This window comes from Anarrhichthys ocellatus, unplaced genomic scaffold (genome assembly GCF_004355925.1).
Source record: "Anarrhichthys ocellatus isolate YVR2014 unplaced genomic scaffold, GSC_Weel_1.0 scaffold43, whole genome shotgun sequence".
NCBI lineage: Eukaryota > Metazoa > Chordata > Actinopteri > Perciformes > Anarhichadidae > Anarrhichthys > Anarrhichthys ocellatus.
The window spans coordinates 1,487,005-1,503,974 of NW_022280073.1; the positions used below are offsets into that span (position 1 = coordinate 1,487,005).

The 16,970-nt window shown below is 41.4% G+C and overlaps 1 protein-coding gene across 5 annotated transcripts in view; it reads left to right on the plus strand.

The window, feature by feature from the left end:
- Positions 1–16,970, plus strand: part of ncalda (neurocalcin delta a) — a 66,204-nt gene that overhangs the window by 37,813 nt on the left and 11,421 nt on the right. The window lies entirely within an intron of this gene.

Genomic DNA, 16,970 nt, shown 5'->3' on the forward strand with positions numbered 1-16,970 from the left:
GTGTGTGTGTGTGTGTGTGTGTGTGTGTGTGTGTGTGTGTGTGTGTGATGCCAAACCTGTGTATGAAACCATCTTAAGACGTGAGAAAGGTAACCTGAGGTGACAACCCTGAGGCACACACACACACTGCAGTGTTGGATCTAAGCATTGAACATGTTACTTGAATAAGTCGTGTGAAATTGTATTTGCTTCTTCAAACCGACTGCTTGGTTTCACACTAACTGGGCACACACTGAGGTAATGGATGGCTGAGTGGGGCGACATGTTGGTTACCATGGTATTTGCTCATTTTGTTGGCTGGCTTTCATTTACACAGAACACACACCGGGCTTTTCTCTCTGGATGTTTCATCTTATATACTCTATCTAAAGGTGGCATAACCACACTACTGATACTGTGCATATTTATCAACATCAAGTGCTACTTTCTTCCTGTTACACCTCTGAACGGCATACTGCAGGGCTGAGCTCATTAATGTCTTCATAAAAATGGCAACATTACGGCAGCACGAGCGATGCACTTATAGAACTTTGCACATAGATCATCCGTGCTACTCGAGTATATTTCTGTGTTTGTGAGCTTGCAGTATGTGTCTCTGTAGTTGCAGGTGTGTGAAAGTAGAGTGGCAGTTAGTTGCATGAATAACACTAAGTGTGTGTCTGTTCTACACGTGTGAATGTGAACGTTTTCTGCGTGTCAGGCGAGATTCCGTGTGGAACAAATGGGAAGCCAGTGTTGCTTTGTCTAAATTGAATTAAGATAGTTGTATCATGGAGAAAGGTGACTTGACTGCCTCCTTCTTCTGCTCTAGGGACCGTTTTACTTGAGCCCACATCTGTTTAAAACAAAAAAGAGATCTGGAGAAAACAGTTTGATACAGCTGCACACAAGCTCAGCTGAAGCGTCTGAACCACGTGGGGTTCTATAACATCCTGTTTTGTACTTAGGGGAGTCTCATGTAACACTGGTGGAAACCAACTTGAAGGCAGTTTATGTAACTGTTGATTTACGAGCAGAGCCGGAGAGGGAGACAGAATCAGAGAGAAATGGAAAGTTTTAAGTGAGAAAGATGTCCGGAGATAAGAGAAGAGACAGATACTCGGGGAGGCAGTTGGATGTATTTCCTGCCTGGATTCCTCTCCCAGTCTTTTATCAGGTGTTTAATAATGGCGGCTCTAAGGAGACGGTATAAAGGAGCGTCGGGCTCTGTCTTTGATTATTATTCAGTGAAAGAGATTGTTTCTGATGCCCAGTTCAATGTCTGTCAAAGGCAACAGACTACTGACATTCTCTATTCATTCATACTTTACTTTATTAGAGTTAGTTTAATGGAGGGGACATAAAGTTTCATGGTGTAATTTACAGCTTTGTGTAGCAGATGGATTTAGCTTGAAGTGGAAGAGGTTTTAGGATGTGTGCTCTCTCTCACATGAACACCGACACTCAAAGAGAGCAGCATTCAAGTTTGAGCTCCTGGTCTCGATTGGGCAAAAGCTACTTGACTCACTGGGTATGGGAGAACTCTGTAAGACCTCCAGTGCGGTTTTGGATTAATGTATACTCAACGACAGCAATGGCCCTCTGTTAGATGAGTATGTCAGAGGGTATGTTACACTAAAATCTCAAAATGTTTGCGCAACGTGTGTTCCCAGCGTCACTGAAGGAGCCGCTGTTGAAACGGTCATTTGACTGAAGTGTGGAAATGTTGATGACTGAGGTTACTGTTCTCAGAGGGCTGCGACATCGTTCACTACTTTATCTGCACTCACCGTAAAGGTCGGGACAAAAAGAGAAGAGGCAACCGACACTTACAGCACACTTGCACCTCTCAGGCCAGGTGTTGTGGTGGTTGGAGTTACTCGCTGACAATCATAGCACCGCTAGCTGGATGAGTCATGGGATGTTGTCTTCCATTGTTGTAAAGGACAACATGACTTTGCCTGTCTTCAACCTGCACCATGTGATCAATCCAACAAACACCCGCTGAAGTGGAGACATGGGATAAAACACAAAGCAGCAGCTCATGCTGACCAATCTTTGATTTTGCAGTACGCTGCCGTATGAGCGCTGTGCAGCGGCGGCAATTAGCTAGCCAGAGGGGCACAACACAGTGAACTAAAGTGCACTGAAATGCATGCGCAGCCAGCCCAGCTACGTAAACAAAGCATGGAGCATATAAGAAAAGTCACTAAGACACTTTTATAGACAAAAGACCTAATCGACTAATCAAGAAAGTATTTAACAGATTAATTGACAATTAAAATATCTGTTAGCTGCAGCCATGTTCCGCTACATCTTTACATTGCAAATATTGTTTTGCTGTGATTTAATTGCTCTGAATATCAAATTAGCACCGGCTACATTTTTTAGGAGGGTGTGTGTGAACACTGTGGTGCTGCAGAATCCACCCTTTACTCAACGTTTCAAACGTCTCAATTCAGTTTTTTGTTATTTACAGAACTTCTCTTTCATATTTGAACTTCACACACGCAATTTTACTGTTAGGGTGTTTTCATAAGCACGTAGAGGGCAATGAGCCTGTGGCCTCCAGCATCAGTGACTTGCTGTGGCCGGGGACTCATAAGTGATTGTTGGAAGAGGAAAAAACACTTTTAGAAATGTGACAGCAGGCATACTTATGGAAACTTTAAACAATTCGCTGGATGTTTGACAAACTGCAGTGCTCCCTAGTGTCAGTCTTCAGCCTGCAGTGTTTATGAAGTTGGGTTTATGAAGAAGAAGATTTATAGAAAAGAAAGAGGAATTTGGAGATGGCGTTTCAACCATTTTTTCAGGGCTGCGTTTGACCGAGAGCTGAAACTGGACATGATAGAATCTTGGAATATCAATCAATTTAAGCAAGTGTTTCCCAGAGCAGCGCCACATTAATTATTTCACTCTCCACAAAGTTGAGTGAGAGCTTGCAGACAGATGCATGTTAGTGGTGGCTTCGAGGGACAGCTGGTCAGCCGTGCCCTTGTCCCTCTCCAATGGGCCTCTTTTATGAAGGGGGTCATAGGTCACGCAGCCCCAATGAGGTGCAGAGTGCTCGTGAGAGATGGCCCCCAGCTAAAGGGTAATCTTGGACCATAAGCTCCCATGCATTGGTTGAGGGAAACTATGGGAAACAGATGTTCTATTTATAGCCACAGAGAGGAATTCACACACATTGTCATGTTGCGTTGGACACAAGAGACAAAAGAGTGAGCTGTCGCTTTCTAGATTTTACTTGTTGGTGGGACAAAACTCCCCCGCTGCTGTTACTGAGGATGTGAGTCACTACACCACACGTCACTAGTCACAGTCAGTGAATCAAAAGATCATCATAATTAGTGTGCGTTTAGAACCTTCATAGTTATGGTTCATCCACTTGTGATAATGTTGATGGACATTTAAGATTAGATAGATGCATAGTACTCAATAATTTATTTATTTTTTACTCAGCTACACAGATAAAAGGAAGCTGGATATTAAATCTTTTCAATAAAATAAAAGAAATCAGCCCTGAGATGCAACTTTCATTTGTTGCTGTCTCTGCTTCTCTGCTGTTTGTTAGTAAGTGAGTGATACAACATATTCCAGTAGCTAATGTGTTTTGGAAATGAGAGAACATTAACTCAGTTCTCTGAAAGTTTGAGAGGAAGCAGGAAGATGACATCATCTGATTTCAGTATCAGCCTCTACAGTACTTTAGAGCATGTTGTACTTCTATACATACTGTATATTTAGCCTCAACCAGATTTTTCTTGTCAAAATTTGATTTTAAATTTGTGCTTTAAAGCTATTTGTCAAAAACACAACGAAGCTTAGTCCAGTTTTAATTCCGTTAGAAAACTATGACTCCGAAAACGATGTTTGTCAACAACCTTTTTTCTTCTATGACTAAGAACAGAAGCCACTAACGTCATTCAACACCAACTGCCGATGTGCAGTAGTGTTGACAAAAGAAGACTGTAGTTTTAAAACCAAAATCCCTTTATTTTCTTGACAAAGAGGAGTTGTTTTTTAGTTTTTGTTTTTCAATGCAGATCTGTTTCTTGTGCTGTGTGCACCATATTAGGACTACACCAGCAGCATGACACAGGTGAAGATATTTTGGTTAAACTATACTAAAAATGTTATGGTTTTCTTTGATAAGACTAAAATGCCCTGACTTTTGGTAAACTAAAACTTGACAAAAAGTAGAAGGATGAGGTTGACTAGCTATAGTGACAGAACCGTAATGTAATGGCATTCATTACCTGAGGTAGCGGTAAAGCGGGTCGTCCTCCAATCAGAAGATGGATGGTTCAATCTCTGGCTCCCCCGGGCCGCGTATTGGAGTGTCCCTATGCACAATACTGAACTCCATGTATGAATGAATGAATGTGCATTGGTACAGCTCCTGATTGGTAGGTAGCACCTTGCATGGCAGCCAATGGGTGAATGTTGGCATGTGGTGCACAGCGCTTTAAGTGGTCCGAAGACTAGAAAGGTGCCATATGAACGCAAGTCCATTTAGCATTTATTAAAAGTTGCTTAGTTAAGAAAAAGAAAATGTTGCCAGATGACGTCACGTTGTGCTGCAGCAGGTTTAGCCAGGTTTGTTTTGCAGGAATGTTTTTGGCTCTTGATCCGATTTAATGAATCCTCCTTCCAAAACCACTTCTTCAAGGCTGTGTCCTCATTCAGACCCAGTCCATGATCACTGTCTGTTGCTACTCATGAAGAAAAATGATATCCAATCATTGTTGACGTTATTTAGAAGGTAGCTGTTTCTACCCTTTCACATGGAGCCCAGAAGCAGCTCTCAGCCAATATGGAAGATCTTGAATTATGCACGATTCATAGCCTGTGAATTATTTCCCAAAGGGTACCGTCGCAAATGACAGCTCGGCGGTGACAGATCTCCAGATATAAGACCACTCCGAATTGCTCAGTGCCTGCAGAGATCTCACCGGGGTATGTGAGGGCGAAAGGAGGAGAACCACTGAATTGTCGCTTCCATACTGAGGCAATATCTGCTTGGATATTGCTTTCTGAAGCTGTGAATTTATCGCCAGCTGTCAGACACAAAGATGCTGTCGTTGAGAGGGGATATTGTATTGTACGCTCGTGTGTTGTTGTGGCAGCTGTTCTCTGAGATGCTGTACAAGCACACACAACTTAGTGCCTCACTGGTTCTTGAATATCTTTGGCACACGTGACAAATGCTGTGTTAGGACTTTCCTTCACTGTTTATAGAACACTTTCCTACTCTGTGATTAGTTATCTACACAGTTACTGAGACTTCCTCTTTAGTCATCCTACAGTGTGTGTTAACTCAGACTTTGTAAAGAAAGAGGGTCCTCTGCTGTCCTTCAAACTCTTATATAGTCAATTGCAAATATCATTCAGAAACTATTGCTGGAATAACCCAATGGCACTGTTTTTGGTTAATCCAACCTAAATACCATAAATTGAATTTAGCTATAAAGTGTCATGATCATTGATTTGCAACATTGCCCACGTTGTGACATTATAGGGGATAGCTACGTTGGTGGAAATGGTAGAGCAAATTGTCTTATTGTGTCAAAGATGATGTATGTCATTTAATTCATTTGATATAGAAAATCTTGATCACAGCAGCTTTAAAGGAACTTTGTTTTTCTGGTATTTGTTATGCCTCCGTGCTGGCGAGAGCGATGATTTGGCGTAAGACTTGGGTCCGTCCCATTCCGGTAAACGCTATATCTCAGAATTCATATGCTAATTATTACAATGTCACACAAATGTAAAATTATAAAGGGACATTTTGGACGGACATGGATGTAAGCTACTACATACGGTAATGCTACTTATGAGCCGCATCTAAACGCATTTTGGCTGACTATCATTTGTGCATATTACCAATTGCCAGAAACATACTGCATGTGGACTACACAGTTAAACATGCCTCTCCATCCAGGATCTCTTTCCTCCTCTTTTTTTTCAGTTACACAGCTTACACGCTGCTGGTTGCCATCCAGGTACAAGAAATTGCAACAGTTTGCATTCTCACAGGATTTGTAGGGTCTTCTACCCCCAGAACATCAGTCAGTACTAACCAGTCTGTTGAGTTTTCTTTCTCAATCTTAAGGGTATCCTCCTTACTGTCAAAGACTCCAAAATCTGTCACAAAGTCAGATTTCCACTGCATGATTATTGTGTGTTTTTCTCTTTTTGACAGGTGGTGTAAGGAGGTAGAGAGAGTCTGTAATCATAACTGTGTATATAAAATGATTTAAGTAGGATTATGTACATGATATTATCTTGTGTGCATTATTAACAGGTTTCATTTTTTACAACATGAAACATCACTGTGCTGATGATTTTCACAATAAAGTAATACACACTTCAAGCTGTACATGATTGAACAATCTTGGCTATTGATCAAATTAGAGTTATATGGCATTACGCTCTGATGATAGCAGCAAAACTAATTATATTCTGATTCTAAAACTAATTACACTTCCATTAATCCCATGCAAATTCTTACTTTCCTTTGTACAACACATGAAATGACTCATTCACAACTGCCTTCCAGCCTATAAATTCAGACACCTTAAAGATCCCCTCCACTCATAAATGTGTTTTTCTTATGTTTATGTCCACTAAAATATGTGGCCTTGACTATAATGACTTCCTCTACAGAAGAGGGAGATGTTCATGCAGTAAAATCAAAGATTCAAATGTAACCCCGGGAAATCTAGATGAGGTACGTCACGGATTCAGAAGCCAATCGCTGTCTAATATGCAAATACAGGAAACCTGAAACCCTCCAGCGCAGAGCAGACTTAGCACAAAGGTCGAGAGTTTGCATTAGCAGAGTGAAAGTTTTGGCAGCTGACATGGTAGAGTGTGCAGTTTGGGGATATAAACCCAACCCATCCACTATCTACCAAAATAAATCCCATTAGATATTACTGTATGTTTTACAACCACTGACGCTGTGTCAGCCACTCACAAGCTAACAAGCTAACAAACAGCATAAACAAGTAAAAGATTCAAACTACCCTGAACCATTCTGATGCGTCTGCTAGTTGCTCCTTATCTAAGTCTGGGTCTGACTGAGGTTCCTGCATGTACGGCTGATTCTCTCCGATGTTTGCTCTGACACTAGCCATCTTGAAACGCCTTTTACATGCACACTAATATTGCACTGTTATTCTGAACATGACAATATTCAGAATTTGACCTGGGTCATGTTAACAGCAAATTTTGTTTGGATATTCCTGATTAGGTTTGATTCACACTGACTTTTTCAAGCAGGTGGTTGAAGGAATGAAAGATATTAGTGCAATATTAATTTTTATTCATTATCGATGTTCCCAGCTTTGTAGGATTATTGTCTTTTTCGGAATAACGGCAGAGAACCGGAATATTTGGTGTATGTAAACGTTACACTGTGCTTCTAACAGAGTTTTTTAATGTGGGAAAATAGCGTATAACAAAACATGAATCATAGCAGAATATTCCTACCTACTTTGAAATGTGTCTGTAGGGGAACATTTTCACTACTGATCAGATCCCATGTCCCTGGGTTCATCCTGACCCCTGACCTCTGCTGTGACGTAGCTTCCACTCTGTTTGTTGTTTTCCGTGATGTCATATCCTGTTTCTATATTTTTCCTTGACCACAGGAAGCAGAACGTGCTTTGTTGCATCCCCAGGGGCGTTCTTCAATCAGAACCAACTCCAGGCTCAATCTCTGCCTGATTCAAATTTTGTCTTTCTCTCTCTCTTGTTTTCACCCTCACTGCCGGGTCTCTCATAATGCGACCACTGTTAAGACACCATGGACCTTGTCCTTATTCTGTAACAACCATACATTCTACAGCTGCTCTCATAGTTGCTCTGCAAACACCTGTATCAGTTATAGTTCAGCTGTGGCACATTTTTACAGCCATCCCGCTTCATCTTTCACAATGCTGAAGGCAATTTGTGTCCAGCGGGTGTGATTGAGTGGGAGGCAATTCTTTTTTTAATCATCAGTCATCAGTTTTATGGAAAATTCACTTTGAACGAATCAAACCAAAAACAGGCAGCAGTAGGTGTAGTTAACATTCAAGTAATGAAGAAGTTTTGAGTTGCTAATTCAGTTTTCTTCATTCTGCCTGGAGTTTGATATTTACCTCAGATTTGTTCAATACCCAGATGGCAGTCGATCAATCAACTGCCTGTTCGCTAAACCCCTCCCCCGAACATAAATATTCCAGTCATAGCGTAGGAACTGTAACGAGACACGGCAGGTCTGTCAAACATGAGATGTCTCCAGATGTTGAAGGGATGTGCATGGAGCTGTAGTTAGACTGAAACACAGTGTATAAAGTGGTTGGATAGTAGTTTTTTCTTTTTACCTTCAAAACCTAACAACAAAATTCAAGAACAAAAGTGTAAGGAATGAATTAAACAATGTGTTCGTCTGCTCAAAAGTAAGCCACAAATATTAGCATGTCTGGCTAACTGGCTAACTACCTGCAGAAGTAACCCAGCGTCACTTCCAAGTCCAGGGGTATTTCATACATTATCATGTGTGCTTACAGGTTACTTTCTAAATATATATCTACTGGTGAGGATGTTGACTTTTTGCATGTGACAAGCAACTTAAGCCTCAGACCTTTTACTGGGTTCTTGTTTTAAAACATGTCAGAAAAAAACATTAGTCAGACAGACACCGGGTTTTCAACCAACCTATGAACTTAAATTTTGCGTAATTAGCAGGCAGGAACCTCCGGTTCTGCCAAGTGAAGCCAACGAGGAAGTGTCTTAACACTTGCATTCTCTCTACTGACCATTTAGTCTATTGTAGCTAATAAATTCTGCTAGCGGCAGTTGTCCTTTTTAGCTGACAAACATGACCTATATGCTGGCTGAAAATCAGAATTCGGTTTTGCCTACCTCTTTACTAAATGACAAAATCATTTTGAGTGGTAATTTAACATTCAGTATTGTAACTGCATTGGTACAGCAACAATGCAATAATGGGGGTCGGGCTTAGCAAACAGTCCAATGCATGACTTTTAGCAGTAGTCAGACTGGGCAGGCTTTATACCAAAGCTCTTAAAGCCAGCAGACTGGATTACAAAACCATAATAACTACAATAACAGACAGACGGACATCTCTGTTTCCCCTGTTGGATCCCATGAGTTAGTCATCCCACCAATTCGCCAGATCCAATACTAGGCCGACAGAGACCTCCATTTAGGGCACCACAGACAGGGAGCACAACAAATTAGACATGATCTCCGCATACAAGGCAGGAGTCCTTTTCTGTTGGACAAAGAGGAAGTGAAGAAGAAGAGAGCCCTTGCAGGCATCCAACCCAAACTGATTCTCACAACAGTGCACCAAAATTATTGTCAAATCTGACTCAGCTGAGAATGTTGCTCGATCCACGGTTGTCCTGGATCTTTACACATTTATATATCAAATGCTCGCACACAAGCCAGAATAAACAGAAAAGATGTTATATAATCGTGTTTTTAATAATGCGCAGTTGTGTAGGCACAGTGACTGTGGCCACAGAGATGAAATTACATAACCCCTTAAGTTGATTCTGAAAAAGACTTGAGTAAGTGTGTCATCTTGTGCTCCTCATTGGTTCACTTTTCCCCCTGAATCAATAGGCACAATGTGTGGTTGCCCCCCCCCCCCCCCCCTCCCATCAAGTCTGTTGCCATAGCAACCTAATGAAGGCTAAGGAGGCCATTTAAAAGTAAAGGGGTCGAAAATATCGACTGTGGGCAGCGTCAAGCTAACCAGCTAGCGACCCGCAGTCAATCCGACATGGCTTCAAATGCTGTTCGTCTGCCGTCTCAGGTTTGGTGTTGATGTGCTTGCAACAGTGTTGTCAGCTTTGCTGCAAAAGAAAAGGGAAGAATGAAGGAGTCAGAGCCTGGAAAAGTTGGCTTCAGTCCAAGTAGTACAAACTCATCTGCCCCCCTCTTGGGTCGCCCTCTATCCAGCTACTGCCTGGCCGTCTGCCAGTGCCTGTCTCTGTGTTGTCCCAGTGCCAGAGCATTGTCAGGAAATTTGAGGGGAGAGGTTCTGTCCTTTTGGACGCCTCTTTGGAACCAATACACATCGCAGACTGATTTTAGCTCAACATTTTGATGGGTAGAAAGCCTTTATTGTGTGTCAGTCAGACTGCACTCTTAAGCAGAAAAAAAGTATAAAGTTTAGACAAACTGAGTGGCTTGAGTAATGAATTGTTGTTAAATGGCTTGATTTGTTTTCCTGCTGGGACAGGAAGTGGGCAGATTTAGGCTTCTTTTAAATTTAAATTTCTGCATGTGTGTCTTCATTGTTCTCTGTCTCACCTCCCAACTCCCATCTCTGTTGTTGCTGCTTGTCTATTGTTGTGGAGACTCAAGCTCTAAGAAAAAAACAAATGTACAGATGTTTCTTAGCCCCAAAAAATCAGACACTCCCGATTCCAATTTTTCTTGTGGTTGCACATTATTCCCTTTGTGTGGTTAGCGCTCATGTTATTCTGGGGTTTCATTCCAGACCACTTTGTGTTTTCCATTGCATATTTAGCATAACCATTTGGGTTTCTATTAACAACTATTTGCAGTGAGTAGATCAAGTAAAGTTGAATTACTATTACGTTTATGCATATATTGGCTCTCATTACTTGGATGCTTTGGCTCAACTAGACAAAACAGGCACACACCCAATTATAAATTAGCAACCAGTTATGCAAAGTACTCCTGGAAGTGAAAGGGAGCTTTCTATAGTGAAGAGCTCTACTTATATCCCATCTACATCGGAAATGAACCAACGACTATTTGAGCAATATGGATGTGTGGCAAGACTCAGAGATGCTGGAGCTCTTGGCCGTCCGTGGTGAGGAAGAAAAGAAGCGTCAGATGTCCAGGACGGTAAGGGACAATGTAGTGTTTGCGACATTACAAGGTGGCTGAATGAGAGAGGCATCCCCCAAACACAAGATCAAATATATATTTGAGTAACTGGAACACATTTCAAAGGAACCTTTGAACAGATCTGCATCTACAAATGCAGACCTCAACGGACTCGGCCCATGAATTTTGTGGGTTATTGTTTGTTCTAACGTTTTCAGTGTTAGAAATGGTGGTCTCTTCCTTTTCCTATTTACATTTTTAGTGAACTGGATTGTTAACACTTTAAAACCAACAACTCAGACATCCACAGTAGTTTTTTGCTCTTCTCCATGTGAAATCCCTTCTCTGCAGGAATGGACTGCAGCAGGACCGTAAGCCCTTTTCACCCTCTGCAACAGCTGCTGTTGTAGGTTTGGGAAAGTGGGACAGCCGAGGCTAAAAAGGGCATTAACGGAGAAGTTTGGCTCATTTGTTGTGTTCTTGTGGAGTTGTTTTTTAGAAACCTGTAATCTTGTGTGCAGTGTATTTTAGAACGGCTGGTCATCTAGTGCATGCTTCCTTGTGAAAGAGAGCAGAGTGGTTATTTTCGTTCAACAAATGTGAATAAGATGTATCCTTTGGGTGCCCCAGTGACCTGGGATCAAGACATCCCTTGATTAGAGATTTTATTTTTTTTTGCATGTTGTACTCGCGTCCCATTTACAATTTGAGTCTATTTTCTTTCCTTAACAACAAACTATGTCTACAAAAGACAAAGGAATTATTAACTTTCATTCAACTTCACTTTTTAAAAAAATGAAAATAAGATGCCCAAAAATAACTTATTGAATCCCCTAAGAACAAAACGTTTGTGATTTAAACCAGTTTTATTTTGACGGCTACAACCCTCGACATTTTTCCACTGAACCATGTGGCTCACAGCGGGAGAGCTCTTTAAGTCTGCCAACCTGTTGGTTGGTGTAGCTCCGTGGCAGTTCATGTACTAATGACTATAATGTATTGATGTAAAGAGAATGGTCTGGAGTAGCTGCTTCAAATGAAGGACGCATGCAGATTAGACTGCTGTAATGCTGGACCATTATATAACTGAATGATTGCCATTATTTGACACACTGCCTCATAGAAAGGATTTGTAATGACTTTGAGTTCATACAACAGCTGACTACTTGTTGCTACCTTTGTATACAGTCTACGGTTGCTACTCACCTCACATACCTGCACCCACACAACCGCATAGACACACACACATCCACCAGTCAGATTCTGTGGATTTAAGTGGTCCGTGTACCCGTGCGTATGTGTATGAGCAGTACACTCAGCCAGGAAGCTCGTCAATGGCTGTGAGATTTCGCCGAATGTTACTATGGTAACTGCAGTGAAATCTCTTCATAAGAGAGTGAATTGTCCATGTGTAGGATGAAATAGGATGAAGAATATGGAAATGAGGCACAGGCAAGGTGGAAGAGTTTATGAATGGGATCAAACGGAGTGAGAGGGATGGATTGAGGACAGCTGACCAGATGAAATGTGCCGGAGGGAATTAAAGAACAACAACATCCTGCTCCATGTCTCTCTCACTGCTTCAGTCTCCTCTCTCCTCTCAGCGCATGAGAGCCGCCTCATAACGGGATTCATACACAGCATTAACACCTTTCATCGTGGAGAGCCTTTGTGTTATACATAGACATTGTTTTATGTCCAAAGAGGTGTGTGTGCGGGGGTTTGTGTGTGACGTGCTTAGGTTCTTATAAACTGAATGTGAATCCGAGCCATGGAACCAGTTCTTGCTGGGCTCTATTTGAATCTGAATCATCACCATCCGCTTCTGTTCGCCTGCCCGATTTGAATGACAATCTGCGTCCAAATGTTTCTGCAGCTGGCTTCAAGAGAGGGAACGAGTGGATGAGAGACGGGAGCAGTGGAAGCTTCTGCCCCGCTTCAATCAAACTATCGTGCACCAAATGTCGGCCCAAATATGTTGCACAGCCAAGTTGGTCCTACCTTTTTCTCAGCTATAGCTTCAAAAAACTGGTCTGGCATTATGAACATGTAGTCATACAAATTCCTTTTTAATAACTCCATGTAATTTCCTCAGTCTGAAACCTTGAGGTCTCTTGATTTTCTCCTTTGTAGCACTTTTGGTTTAGTTAGTGTTTAGTGTTAATTAGGTATGGTTTATGGTTTCTTTAATTCTCCAATAGTCATTCAATTATAAACGATTGTATAGTTTATGCAACTATAGTAAAAAATGAATATATTTCACAGTCACAGGCACGGCCTGGTAGTAAGGTTCCTAATAGGCGACGGTAAAACAGTTTCGCTCGTGCTGAGCTGAGCAAAGCTACGTAAATGTTTAGATCCACCACGCCTCGCCCAAAGCAGCCCGCGCTATCTGGCATTGTGAACAGCAGCCCTGAGAGGTACACAAGAGTTTTCTGTCACTCACCAGTGCCTACTCATTTTAGAGTCAGCTGTCAAATATATAGTACAGTACATATGCAAGCTCCTGTTTTATTTTTAACACATACACACACACACACACACACATCTTGATATTTCGGTCATTGTTTCATGCCTACATTTATCCCCTTACCATCTGATGCAAACCAAGTCTGACAAAAAAAATGTAAATCCAGGTCATCAGACAAATGGGTTGGTAGTTGGCTGAGCATGTCATCAGGAGCGGCGAAGTGGTTTCATCGCTGTGTGTGTGGGTGTGGGTGTGTGTGTAGACTGGAAATGGAGTGTAACATAACAGGTGATGGGGCACAGCGGGTCAGGAATTACAGCTTCATGAGTGAGTGAGTGAGTTTATGTGTGTTGTAGCGGTGGACAGGGTCATGGTCACGGATTCCATTAGTGAAGAGCCAGTTGTCATCACGTCGCTGCAGCAGCACCTTAAACAGCAGTTAGTGTGATAAATGGTGTAAAGTCAACCCTGCAGTTATGACGTTTCACCTTCCATCATAGGATAGAGGACTTGTTGTGCCCAAAGAAAACTAGGGATGCACCGATGGCATTATTATCGCAATTTGGACTGACAGAACAAGATATTTAAAGACTTTGAGAAACTGGGATGGCCATTTGTCACTATTTCCTGATGCATTCTGTTAAGTTGTTTTGACCAATCTGTTGCTGCATTCAAGTTTCACAGCTAAATTCCTGTAGATTTTAAAGATGTTAGTGTGCAATTTATTATTTTAATAATAAATAAGAATTTAATAAATGTATATCTATGTATTTACTTGTTATACTGTATTTAGTTTTAAAAAGTCAAGAAAGGAATGTGTTAGTCAAGCTTGATGTTGCCTTACACTTAAAAGAATGATCCAGTCTCCACACAGCGAGGCATACGGTTTATTCATTTAACACTGGTATCGGATGGATAGTCGGACTCGGCCAAAGGCCGGTATCGCTGTTGGTATCGGGGGTGAAACTGTCAGGTCGATGGATCCCTCAAAATATCTCACCCAAAGGTCTGTCAATTCATTAAGAACTCATTGTTTCTTATTCTGGCTTTGCAATCACATATAGGTTTGCAGTTTGTGCCTTTTTAGCCACGTGAGCTGCATGGCTCTGATGACAGTCGATCGGTCCACCACATTCAAACAAAACAACAAATCTCAACCAACTAGTGGATGGATTGCCAGGAAATTTGGTTCAGACATTCATGTTCCCCTCGAGATGAGTTGTAATAACTTAGATCCCATGGTGGCCATCGGGGGCGACTCTTCTGGTTGCACAAAGAAGACCAATTTTATAGAAGTCTATGAGAAAATGACTCTACTTCTCTCTTGACTTATTACCTCAGTAAACATTGTAAACATGAGTTTATGGTCTCAATCTCTAGTTTCAAGTCTTCTTCAGTACAGCATGATGTTCATTTAGTACATTATGGTCCATTTAGAGTCAAATAGACCATAAAGCAGGGTATGCTTTAGGGCGGGGCTACTGTGATTGACAGGTTGCTACCACGGAGTTGTCCGTGTTTTCGTCTTAGAACTTGAACCCTTTCAGTGTTTTCATTTCATCAAAGTTAATTGTAACATTTTGGTAGCCAAAAAATGTTTTATTCAGCGGCCGGTTGTGTTTAGCTCCACCCCCTCACGCCGCTTCTGGTTGCAAAAAAACAAGATGGCGACGGCCAATAACCAAGATGGCGACGGACGAATTCCAAACTCGAGGCTTCAAAACGGCCATATACCAAACTAATGGGTGATTTCCCTTAACCCTTTCTTATATACAGTCTATGGATTTACTTCATGGTTACAGTAAACATGTGTAGTATTTTTTTATCTGGGTTGACTTCCACATGGCATTGAGAGAATCTGTTTTCCCTTCTGTTACACTGGTTTGCTGTCTCCAGGTTATCTGTTTTTTATTGATATAAGTGCAGCGTTTTCAATTTTGCCACCTACTCCCGCGTTATCTCCTCTTGCCCACGTTTTTCAGTATGCTGCTGTTGAAATGCTCGGCTCTTTTTTTCCTGCTGTGCTCAGTGTGGCTGTGCAAACAAAGGTCTGTGATAGAGGTAAAAAAAAAAAAAGGAGTGCAAACATAAGTCTTTACTAAAATCAGTCAACTTTCATTTATTTGTGTGACACTGAAGTGATTGCTCCCCTCTGTTATGATTCTGACACCAGAGCCGTCATCATCCTCATGTTTGCCAAAGAGCATTAACTGCCTGGCTGGTTATTTTACAGTCCTTTAGGGCACTCAAGCTTTTCCATCTGACTCTGAGTGGATAATTCAACACTCTGATAAGTTATCGCTTCTCAAATATCACTGCTTACATTGTGGAATTTCTACACAGTGGAAGCCCCGGTTGAACCTTGAGTGCAGGATGCCTTGATGTTGGTAAAATGTCTGTGTTGTAACTAGTTTTCTCATTTCTCTCTATGAGATTGTCGTCATCAAATAGACACCGTAGATGACCTGCTCCCAAGGATGTGAGGAAGAAACTTTCAGCAGTTGTTTCATTTCCAACAGCGCAGTTGTATTCAAGGACCTTTGGTTTTCAGTACACAAGTGACTCACATCCGGAGACTTTTCAGAGTGAAGGCCACATCGAGGCTATGATACTGGACACATACAAGATAAAGTATGTTAGGGAAATACCTGCAGGTGCTGAGGTCATTTCAAACATGTGTGGTTTTATCATTGTTCAATTTTGAATACATAAAGGCTTATGATAACGCATGCTAAAATATGAGCATGTGCATACTGACATGTACACAGAACGACCATGCTCACTGTATTGAGGGCACAATCTCACTGAGACCAGGAGCAGGCACTTCCTGTTTGTGTCACCAAAAGGGCAGATACAAAGCAGACACTCGGAGCTCCTCCACTGTGGCTCTCGTCTGCCTCTATTTCCCTGTCTAACTCTGACACTCCATATGATTTAACTATGAAATATTTAATATTTATATCATATATTTCATCCTGTTTTGTTTACATAAGCAAAATGTTTTTTTTCAATTTCATTGAGCTGCTTCTTTTCAAAATGTATCATTTCAAACTTTTTGGAAACCATTCTGTCTTTCACGTTACCATTTCAGTCTGGAGCAGCAGCCAATCAGTTAACTGGCTCTCCTCTGTTTCTGGTGATTAATGAAGACGTTGTGATGAAAAGTGGCATTATGAATGGGGGAGGGGACTTGTGAAGTAAAAACTTCTAGAACCATAAGAAGATGAGCTTACCGTGATCTGAATAAACCTTTAACACAGTGACATCAACAAAGTAGAACAATGGATCTATGACACATTTACTAGTTTCTGGTCAAACAGGTGAATTTATTAGGAACATGTGAATGCAGTAAATTCAATGTACTTTCATCGAGGTGTTTTATTACATGAACATTGAAATCGATTGCAAACATGGATAATAAAGCTTTATCCTGTTCATAAAGATCTACACGACAAACACTCAGACGCAAGTTCCAGGAAGAGAGTTAAGAGATCGTGTGACGTGATGAGTCTGAATGTCGGTTGTTGAGAGGCTCAATATCATTTGGCTGCACCGCCTTTTTCCTCCAGTGCAGCTAACTCTCTCTCTGTGTGTGTGTGTGTGTGTGTGTGTGTGTGTGTGTGTGTGTGTGTGT